Genomic DNA, 12,059 nt, shown 5'->3' on the forward strand with positions numbered 1-12,059 from the left:
CAACTGGAAAGTTATCTGTAACGGTTTAATTCTAAATCAAATTTTTGTCTGTGATGAAAGGTCTCTTGTATGCTAATGCCTGCGATGTTGTCGCAAAAAAAAAAATAGATCTTTAAAATCTTTGTAGATAAAATTCCCGTGTTATGTAACATGTTAGGACCCATAATAAATTTTGATAAAACTGTTGCTCTTTATCAGGCCTGTCATTTAAAACTCCGCTTCTATTCTAAAATAACAGTATGTCGTAAAACTTTTTATTAAAAAAAAATAAAACGTACATCCCTTCGTATGTTTTGGTCGTAAATAGAGTTATGGATATCTTTTGAAAATTACTTTCTTCTGTATGGTCACATCGCTATATATATATATATATATATATATATATATATATTATCTTTTACTTGTTTCAGTAATTAGCATGCGGCCATTCTGGGGCACCGCCTGGTAGAATTTTTAGTCGAATGAATCGACCCCAGTACCTACTGGAACTTATTCTATCGGTTAGAATAAGACTAGTACTTATTCTTTCGGTTCCGTTGCCCAACTACTATGTAACGGGGACGTAAACATACCAATACTGATTGTCAAATGGTGGTGAGGGGACAAACATTGACTCAAAGACACACATACAACAGGTTTCTTTCACTTTCCGTCTATCAAATCCACTCACAAAGTTTTGGTCTGCCCGAGGCTATAGTAGAAGACACTTGCCCAAGGTGGGACTGAACCCGGAGCATGTGGTTGGGAAGCGAGCTTCTTTATTTCTTTTGAATTGCCATAAAGGCATTACATAGAGGGGGACACTACAACACATGTGGAGACATAACAATTAAAATAAACACATGGTGCTATAAATGACATGAAAATGAACATGAAAAACATTAAAATCAAAATATTGAAATAATGATACATGAATGATGCCTGAGAAATGAGAATATGAAAAGTGTGTTACTCACCCCCCCCCCCCACTGAGTAACACCACTGACCACTTCTGAGTCCTCTTTAGTCTTTGATCTAGTCTTTCGTTTACCGTTTTCCCCATCGCTGAGTGACAACACTCTCTCCTCCATGTACAGGTAACCTTTTTCACCGGGGGAGTGGGGTCTTGTAAATTTTGTGGTGTCTGTTCTTTCTTCTTTTTCTCTTGTGGGGAGAGGGGTGGGTGGGTTTGGTGTCTGTATGGAGAGGGTGGGTCTGAGTGGTTTGGGTGGGATGGAGTTGGTCTGGGGTCCTACATCACACTGACTGTTCTTTCTCTTTTTCCTTTTATTCTCTGTCACTGTCCATTCATCCTCCTTGTTCCTCCCATCTATCTGTACTTCTTCCTTTTTCTCCTCCGTCTCCGTCGTTTTCCTCTGTTGAGGGCAGTGAGCTCTAATGTGGCCTTTTTGGCCACATTTAAAGCATCGTGGAACTCTGCCCTCTACACATACTCTCAATACTATTTCTCCCAATGTCACCGTCTCCGCCAAATTTTCCAGCTGCTTCGCCTCCGCTTGTATGATGATTTCCAATGTTTTTCCTCTATATCCTCCTTCCTTCGTCTCTGTGGCTTGGAGGACAGCTACCTCCTCTTCACTACCAACGAGGACGGCTGTCGCAACCCAAGCCACTTCTATAGCGGGTGGGATTCCTTCTACCCTCACGTTAGAAGTCTTTCTTCCACGGTACGTAGGTAGAAGTACTACTTCCTCCATTCTCACCGTTGTACTCGCCAACCTCTTTGCCTCCTCTGCCATCCTAAACTGGACAACCACCGTCCCGTACCCATTTCCTTTCGCTATATATGTCACTTCCTTCGAAAGCCCCTTCAATGCTTTTTCTACTTTTTCCATCTCCATCCGCTCCACCTTCCTACTCTCCACTGCGTACACCTTGTAGGTAATGGTCTTCTTTTCCATATTTTCCATAACCCTTTTCGGGGGTAATAACTTTACGTCAGCACCCACCTTCTGTGTCATCTTACACAGCTCCTTCAGTCCGGTTAGGTCCACTTCCCTTTTCTTCACCTCTGCAGCCTCAGCAAAACTCTTTACTTTTTCCAAATGCTCGTCCATTCTATTTACCGCCTTAACGAGCTCCTCCTCCTCCGCTGAGGACAGCTCATACTCGCTAAGGTCCGAATACATTCCTTTCCACCGGTTCAACACTCACCGACAAACCGCTGCCAAGCAGCTCAAAAAATTCCGTCCGTCTCGTCAAAAATCAACACAGTGAATAGACCGACGCATGTGCGAGAAGTAAGCTTCTTGGGAAGCGAGCTTCTTACCACACAGCCACGCCTACGAAACGGGCATAGTTTCCGTTTTGTTATATGTTTGTGAAACGTAGACACTGCTTCCATGACATGTTAAATATTTCGAGCATTTCAGTAAAAGTGTCTTTGATAAATTATGTCTATGTCTTGGGGAGATTATGTGAGTGATGTCGAGATTGTGAAGTTAGTGAATGTTGTAAACGTAAAAATTCTCTTGCAATGTAGCAGAATGTGGTGTGATGGTCACGTAGTTCGTATAGATAGATGATGAAAGCATTCCAAAATGTCCATAACTACTGCTCTATGAGCAGTAGTTATGTTACCGGAAAATACCACTTTACAAATCATAGTTAAGATACAAAAAACTGCCTTAATCCTTTGAACGCGGAAAACAGATATATCTACTTAAAATTTTATTACCATTAACAGTGGAAAGCGGTTTTACCCCACGGCTTTGAAAAAACAAACAAACAAACAAAAAAAACTCTCTCTTTTGGAGAGGCGGAGACACCTCCAACAACACTCTTTGCAAAAGTGAATTTTTCAGATTTTCTTAACTTTTTTTTCACATATTTTATCAAATATCATTTTACAGAGCAAGAATCAAACACTTTTGGTGGTGGATAGTGGCTGCTCGTATATAGGAACTGCAGCACTCCCTATTTCCACTCGATATTATCGATACCATTCAATATAATAAGTCCTTTTTTTGCTTTAATTCTTTCGTTATACTTGTACATTAATTAATCCTTAAGCTTAATGTCAGTAGCCATCTCTTAGTTTATGAAAAAAATACAAAAATCCTTGTATAGAACTGTGCGCGTCACAGTTCCAGCGATGCGGTGGCTGTTGTGCGCATGCTCACATGTCCGAGATGAGAAGCTGTACGCTAGGGGAAGAGAGCACTGTGGTTTACGCAGTGCCGACCTTGATGGGCTGGTGAAAGGTAGTGTTTCGTTTTGACTTCGCGTGTTTTGTGCTTAAAAACATGTTTATATTCTTGAATGTGATAAAGTATAGATTGAGATTATTATCCTGCTTCCAGCTTCAGTGTTGCAGCTAGGATATGAAAAATAGGGCAGATTTCCCCACCCTTATTTTGTAATTTAGGGGGGATTTTTGAAAAACAAGGGGCGAATTCCCGGCGGTGTTCAGTGAACAAATTAAACACACTACTCGGCAGTCGCTAAAACGCGAACCGATCAAGTTTATGCATAAATTTCCTTTTTATATGTTTGTTTCCTTATACACAATATTAAAACAATGGCTAAAAATTTTCTGAAGTAGCACCCCAACTAATTTTATCTACGAGCCACCACTGGTGGTGGACATGAAAAGCGTGTCCACAGGAGATACCGAAAAAGTATTACAGAAGTAGAAATGATCAATTCTAACTTTTAGTGGATAAACAACATCATTACAGGAATAAGCACGACGCTTAATTACACAATCAAACTGTTAAATCTAATACGAAAAAAAACCCACAATATTCATGTCGAAAGTCGGAAAATAATCGTAATTGATAGGGTACTAAGGTGAAGAAGTATATTTGTGGCTGTGTGCTAAGTAGCTTGCTTACCAACCACATGGTTCAGTCCCACTGCGTGGTACCTTGGGCAAATGTCTTCTGCTATAACCTCGGGCCGACCAAAGCCTTGTGAATGGATTTGGTAGACGGAAACTGAAAGAAGCCGGTCGTAAATATAAGAAAACAGAGAATAAATATTCTGGATACTTATTTTATTTGTATCACAATAAGAACATAGCAAATAGTTTAAAACAAATAAAATTTAAAGGAACATAAATTAACATAATCTCTGTGAGTGTGTGTGTCTGTGTTTGTCGCCCCCCCCCCCCACCATCGCTTGACAACTGATGCTTGTGTGTTTACGTCCCCGTAGCTTAGCGGTTTGACAAAAGAGACCGATTGAATAAGTACTAGGCATACAAAGAATAAGTTCTGGGTCAATTTGTTCCACTAAAGGCGGTGTTCCAGCATGGCCGCAGTCAAATGACTGAAACAAGTAAAAGAATAACCAGGTATTTTCATGAGAATAACATTGAACGAGGCTCAGAGAGAAGCAACCCCACAAATATTGATAATCTTGTAGAATGTCCAACTTGCATCAACACCTCACCATTTATATCGAATTATTCTTGAGACTTTTCGTTTTACATTAATACTGAAAAAATCCATGCATAATGCGCACTTTTTTTTTCTCAAAAGTCAAGATTGAAATTAGAAATATGTGTACGATATATCTCGGCGAGATTATCCAGAAATGATGGAAGGCAGGTACCTCATGTAGGACGCCACAGTTTGTGACTTCTTTGCTCCCTTCCACGTCCTGGATGCTGCGTTAAATGGGAGGGGTCACTGCTTCCGTAGCCGAACGGAACAAAACCCTGGAGTGTCGGGATTAGAGTAATATGCTTTATTTAAAAGCAGCAAAAATATAACAAAAAACTGTTACTCTGAGTTTCACGTTCCCGTTCATCGGACAGTCCGATGAACGGGAACGTGAAACTCAGAGTAACAGTTTTTTGTTATATTTCTGCTGCTTTTAAATAAAGTATATATATATATATATATATATATATATATATATACAACAAATTGAAGGGTGGTTTATTGGCAATTAGAATCTGAAGGCAAGATTAACAGAGGACTTACCTCCCTTTCACAGTCATTAGTATAGTGTTCAGTGGCTTCGGAGTTAATTGACCTCTCCCATTATTTTAATTTCGATAAGGCTCAATAGTTTTACAAAGTTAAATTAGAAAATTGGACAAAACAGGGAACACAATTAAAAAGAGAGAAAGAAAGAAAGAAGAATCCAAAACAATTCACCACCTTGGGTTGAAAAGTTGGGGGCGCTGGGAAACTCTTGTGAGTTCTCTGTCTCTCTCTCTCTCTCAATATACATATACACGTACATATATATATATATATATATATATATATATATATATATATATATATATATATATATATATATATATATATATATATATATATATTATTTTGTTTATATTCCTGCAGAACCAATGTGGGATATAGAATATGGAATATACAATATATAATATAAAATAAAATAAAATAAAAATGGATGGCACCATGAAATAAAGAATTGAATGTAGATGAAATATTGAGTGTTCAATATAAAGGATCAAATATATAAATATATAAAGGCCTTTATATATTTATATATTTGATCCTTTATATTGAACACTCAATATTTCATCTACATTCAATTCTTTATTTCATGGTGCCATCCATTTTTATTTTATTTTATTTTATATATTGTATATTATATTATATATTGTATATTCCATATTCTATATCCCACATTGGTTCTGCAGGAATATAAATAAAACATGAAAAACAGACAGTGTTGGAACTCTTTTAAACAAAATAATATATTCCTCTATACACAATCATACACCCCCCCCCTTTTTTGTATTTATTTTTACTCGCATATATATATATAAATATATATATATATATATATGGGAGAATATACAAATAATAACAACAGACGAGGACAGGTGGTGTAAATAACAAAAGTATATATTAGTATGACGCTCGGGAATACGGAAAGTCTTTGACGTTTCGAGCTACGCTCTTCAACAGAAAGAATACGGAGACAAAGAGAAAAACACGGAGAAAAAAAATTGAATAGTGTTCAGTCAACGGTCAATCATATATATATATATATATATATATATATATATATATATACGAACATATATATATGCGTACATATATATATAAATATATATATATATATACATATATGCTCACAAAAAAATACTTACTGCACAATTCGAAATGGCGTTTACATTTTACATTCAGTCAGGGTTTATTACTAGTTCTTGCATGGGTCCGTGTCAGGCCTGTAGGACCTCGCTTAGCCCTGCATGGAATTTGAAACCAAATCCACCTGCTTGTTCGTTTGCTTGCATCCCCATACCAGATGATTAATGGGAAACACGTGACCTGTGCTGGTCAAGGAAAGGTCAATTCTTTGTTTAGGATTTGACCTATATTCCAGCCATAGATATATAATAGAGACCATTTCATTTTCGCCCTCTTTTGCGTCAGCATGACCAAGAGCAAAACTTCCCTTCGTTCTTCGTTTGACATTCGTAGAGAAGCTTTCGGTCGAAATCAAGAAAGGACTATATCGGCTTTATCCTTTCTTCCTCTATTGTCAGCACAGTGCAATCTCTACTAACACACCGCAACGTCTACTACCAGCCAGCAGGCGAATCTTTTGTCACTGTCACTACGATTGCTGCTGTCTCACTAACCACTTGTCGAGCAAATGAAAAAATGTAAACAATATTCCCTTCCTTCCTTTCTGGTGTTATTCTTCGATGTTATTCACCGGTATTCTCCGACGTGGCTCTACATATTCCAAAAGCCACTACAGGCCTATCACCAGACTTTGGTGCCTGGAAATGCTTCAGTGCATTCTAGGTGGAAACTAATGTGTAACAATCCTGGAGTTTCGAAATATGTGTATCACTGTAAATCTGAGGGTGCACCATTGAATAGAGAGGGGACAGTGCCGTCCAGTGCACCCCCAGCGATGGGCAAGGTTTGTACGTATGTGTGTGTGTGTGTGTGTGTGATGCATGTATGTATGTGTGTCAGTTGACTCTTAGCGCTGCTGGCGACATACAACCTAGTAGAATTTGTTGCATGGTCAGACTGTCGGACACTAAACTGGCAACCCTACCGAGCATGTAAGGACGCCCCGCAGAACGAAAAGCAAAACCTGTCAAAGAGCAAATGAACTCCAAGAGAGTCAACGGTTTTCCAACAACTGCAAGTGAGAGACTCCGAGGCTTCGTTTAGGTCTTCTTTTTGATCAAATGCGCATATATTGTGGTCGTGACTGTGTGACAAGATGCTTGCTTTCCAATCACATGGTCCCGGGTTCAGTTCAGCGGACTCGCGGTCGAGGGATCGCGATTTCGATTCCCAGACCGGACGTTGTGAGTGTCTATTAAGCGAAAACATTTAAAGCTCCACGAGGTTCCAGCAGGGGGGGGGGGGGAGCGAATCCAGCTGTACTCTCTCACTCTTTCTTCCTGTTTCTGTTGTACCTGTATTTCAAATGGCCAACCTTGTCTTACTCTGTGTCACGCTGAATCTTCCTGAGAGCTACGTTAAGGGTACACGTGTCTGTGGAGTGCTCAACCATTTGCATGTTAATTTCATGAGCAGGCTGTTCCGTTGATCAGATCAACTGGAACCCTCGTCGTCGTAACCGACGGAGTGCTGTAGTAGTAATGGCTGTTTGTAGCCGGAAAGCAAAGCACTTCATGAAAAAATTCCATGAAGGAATGAAGCTACATGTCAGCATAATCGATAAGCTCTCTGACCACATGTTGCTAGAAGTGCAAGTTGTTACCACAACTGTACAAATGAGTGTAGGTCGTTAAGAAATGCCATCAATAGTCAATTGATGGCATTTCTCAAAACCGAGCTGTATGTATGCATGTTCTTCTTTTTACTTTAGATTAAATTTTTATCAGCCACCTACTTGTTAACAAGGTTATGAAGGAAAGAATTTTCTTTTACCTGTAATCCTTTAAATCTTAAGAAGGTCTTGCAGATTCTTATAGTCTCAGATATCGTGATCATTTGCAGAATAGGAATTAAGGATTTATGTTCCCTTCATGATCATCGCTAATGTGTTACACTGGATGAAACTGCCCCTCACCATTCAATGGTGCACCCTCAGATTTACAGTAAGAGACTTATTTCGAAACTCCACTTTAACATTATTACAAACAAGCCCTCCCAGAATATTCTAAAGCAACCCTAGGCACCAAAGCCTGGTGTCGGGCCTGGTTCTCTCCTCAAGAACCCAAGTTCAGCCATACTTTGCTCCAGACGAGTTGGTATATATACCCTGTTGCTCCAATAATAACAGGTATGAAGCTGTATGTATGTATGGATGGATGGATGAATGGATGGATGTATGGATGGATGAATGGATGTTTTTTTCTTTGAGTTTTATTTAAATTCTTCTTAAGAGTGATCAAGCCAGTCGCTAACAAAGTGACAAGAGTTTTTGAGTGAAGAGAATTCCAGGAGTTTGTAAATATGTGGTTTAATGAGTTGGTTGAGCTGTCGATGCACACGCCCAAGAGTGTGCATCTATCCATATGTATGTATGCCATTCAGTTTATTTTAAGATTTCTTGCCAACAAAGAACCGGTTTCTAACCTAGATCCAAAGCTTCTGCATTGGAATTTCAACATCAATAACAGGGTACTTTTATTTGTATGCTTTTTTTGTAAACGACCGTGCGGAAGGAGAGGTAACGAGAATGGCTTCTTTAGTACATCGCACGGTCGATACAAATAAAATATGAAAAAGGATAAATGAGTATAAGTGCCAGAAGGAAAAGAGAGACACAACCGGGGTAGAATGTTTAAACATTCTACCCCGGTTGAGAAGATTTTATTGAAAGGTTAACATGTGTGTCTGTGTGTGCGTCATATAAACATAATAATAGACAGGCCGTCATGTATACAAAGTGTGTATGTGTGTACAAACATGGATGTACGCGTGCGCGATAAGTACAGAGCATAGAAAGAGTCTACAATATGACGTTAGAAGAATGTTCAGACACAAGGATAATAAATACCAGTTCGTAGTCAAGGTACACAGTAGTTGAAGTGCTGTATCAAGAAGTTGAGGCTGCAATGCAGAGCCGGGGAGAGGCACATGTTGTATAAGAAGTTGTGGCTACGATGCAGAGCCGGTCTCTTGTTACAGAAGGTTGTCGCAGGTTGTATTTGCTGTTAACCATGGTGAAGTAATTCACAAACAGTGTGGAAATAGAACTTGTGCGAGCGTTGCTGGTTGGTGTGTACGTAGAGACAATATTGATGTCGCTAAGAAGATGGAGATTGCCGTATGCTGTTGATCGAGTGTTGAGTCTCCCTGTGGCTGCTGTTGTGTCGTCGCTGGAACTGGCTGTGTACTCTGTGGTCAGTGGCTAGACTTCAAAAGGGCTGGAACCGAAAAACTTCGAGACAGTGTGAAGCTAGCGTTTTATACGATGCAATCGGCGCAAACTGGGGTTTAGAAGAGACTGTCTCACGTGAACTTATCTGAAGGCTGCGATTGGTTGGGTTGCATCTTAGCTTGCAATAGAGCAAGAGACAAATTGCGCCAATACCAACCAATCAGAGTAGTGGACATAACAGGGTCCAAAAGGGCAGCCGAAGGTTAGCTGTTATCTACTACGTCCGTATTTATGTATATATAACAGAGAGAAATTTCCCTTAAGTCGTACGCTACATATGTATGTGTGTGCAGATTTGAATGTTTTATGTATGTATTTTCATGCATATAGTTGCATATCTAGACATGCTCATATATATTTAAATGATAGACTTCTGCAGTATACCAACCGACTACTTCACATTGCTACCTGTGTTCGAGTCCTGCTAGGTCTGACTTTGCCTTCTATCTATTGAGAGACGATAAAAATATGATCCTGTAGCAAATTAAGAGTTAGTTTGTAGCAATTAACTATTCCTCCCCGATACCATTCTAAAATCGGTTAAAGGTATATTGCAGCATCGTGGTCCATGAAGCCCACGAGGTCACAAGAGCTTTGAGGGTGGAGGAATGCAATTTCACCCAATTTCGACAGGAGGGAAGGCGCTTCTTCTTCTTCTTCTTCTTCTTCTTCTTCTTCTTCAATTCCACATTGACCACCACAGCCACCACCACCACCACCACAGTCAGTCGGAATAAATCGTTTCCCGTACTTTATGAAATCCAAAAAGTGTGAACGTCACAGTTTCCAACTCTGACAAAGCTCAAACACTTGTGACAAGCGATACATTTATCTAAGTCGTTACTGTTGAGGTTTAGCCTTAAACTAGCCCTTATCGAACAAACTTACGATACCCCAGTTATAACCGTGCCATCTTTTATTCTTTGAGGATAGGGTACCTCGGATTACCTTATCCAAAGTGTCGTTTGAGGGTTACATAGCAGTCATTTCCAGCAGATTGGGCGGAGGCTCTTTCGTAGCCAGACGCAAACGCCGATGTTAAGTATAATCAGCTGACTACCAAAAACCCCTGACATTTTTCGCTTCACTCCGAATAACCTCGAGCTATACATGATGTGTGTGTGTGTGTGTGTTTTGCGCGTGCGTGCGTGCGTGCGCTATCCATTAAAGCGATTTTCACGATTTGTTGCAAACTACAAATTTTAGAAAGTACGAAAGAACATTTCACAAACCAGAGAGAAATCCACCGTGGATTATCTGAGGTGATAATTGGTTGAGTCGATGAATGAAAATGTATTTCTCGAGCTGCGTGAAGAAATAACTGACAACATCCGTGAACAATTAGCTGAAAATTTTAGTACTGCACATAATGATTTGGCTGTGTTGGATTTTTACAAATGCTAACGCCAAAATTACATACTAAGAGAGACACACTGCTTAGAGTTTATGACAAGCAATCTTTCGGTTGCCCATCACAACTGGAAACTCACTGTTCTATATTTGTATTGCATTATATTCGCAGCGACGAAAATTCCTATCTACTATCGACCATCTGTCGCAATCGGCTGGATGTAGTAAGAATAGAGATATAACGCACAGTTGCCTCAACATTCTACAATTACCACACAAAAAAAAGCCTCTTTATAGGGTACAAGAAAATTCTAGAAGATTGAATCACGTGATGGCTTAACACTGCTTGGTTGCTTAATAGATCGATCACGTGAAACTACTGTGGTTCGATCGTGATGTCTGACCGGCTACCTAACGGTTCGGTTTCGAATCATCGCTGCAAATTCATAAAACCTGTGCTTAATTCTGATTATCGCTGCGTTTAATAGGTGAAAATTCAAGTTCCCCTTGAACAGCACGCTTGTCTATCGCTGATCAAGTACCCCAGAAAAGTCTAGTGCCTTTACATCATACTAATGTGAACAAAGGATGTAAGATGCTAGAATACGATATCCTGACCAGAAGCACGATAAAACACTGGTAGAGAGAGGATTTGAACTCCTGATCTATATGGTCTAGTAGTCCCAAAATTTAACTCGGTTAATGCTTAATAAAAACCATTATTGCAATAATTCCCTTATGATCCGTATTTCTTTTTGCCTTTTAGGATGAGAAAGCCTTTTAGCGTTCAACGAACCTCGTCGACAAACGATGGGAATGTATGAAGGCCACATCTCAGTTTTCCAGTGAAGTTTGCTTCCCAACCACATGGTTCCACGTTCAATCCCACTGCGTGGTACCTTGGGCAAGTTCTACTATAGTCTCCGGCTGACCAAAGCCTTGTGAGTGGATTTGGTAGACAGAATTTTATAAAAGTCTGTTGTGTGTGTACGTTTGTATATTTGTTTTGCAAGATTTCTGATGTGAAATTGTGTGTTGAAACGAGTATTGTTACATTTCGAGATGGTTATTATTTTTTACCCAAATAAACACGCACTTTTATGGACAGGAAGAGACACGTGGGATGGAGAGTCGCTGAGGAGGTGTGACGAAAGATTCCCAGACATAGAACATAAAATAAGAACAGTAATAAAATAAGTCTGAAGTGAAGAACGAATATATAGTGCGTGTGTTTATTTGGCAGAAAAAAATGACCCTCCCGATATATATGTGTGTATGTGTGTGTGTTTGTGACTGTGTTTGTCTTCTACCACCGCTTGGCAACCGGTGTTGGTGTGTTTACGTTCCCGTAGCTTAGCGGTTCGGCGCAACAAAACCCAATAGAATAAGTACTAGGCTCT

This window comes from Octopus bimaculoides, chromosome 16 (assembly GCF_046866305.1).
Source record: "Octopus bimaculoides isolate indiv1 chromosome 16, ASM4686630v1, whole genome shotgun sequence".
NCBI classification, from domain to species: Eukaryota; Metazoa; Mollusca; class Cephalopoda; order Octopoda; family Octopodidae; genus Octopus; species Octopus bimaculoides.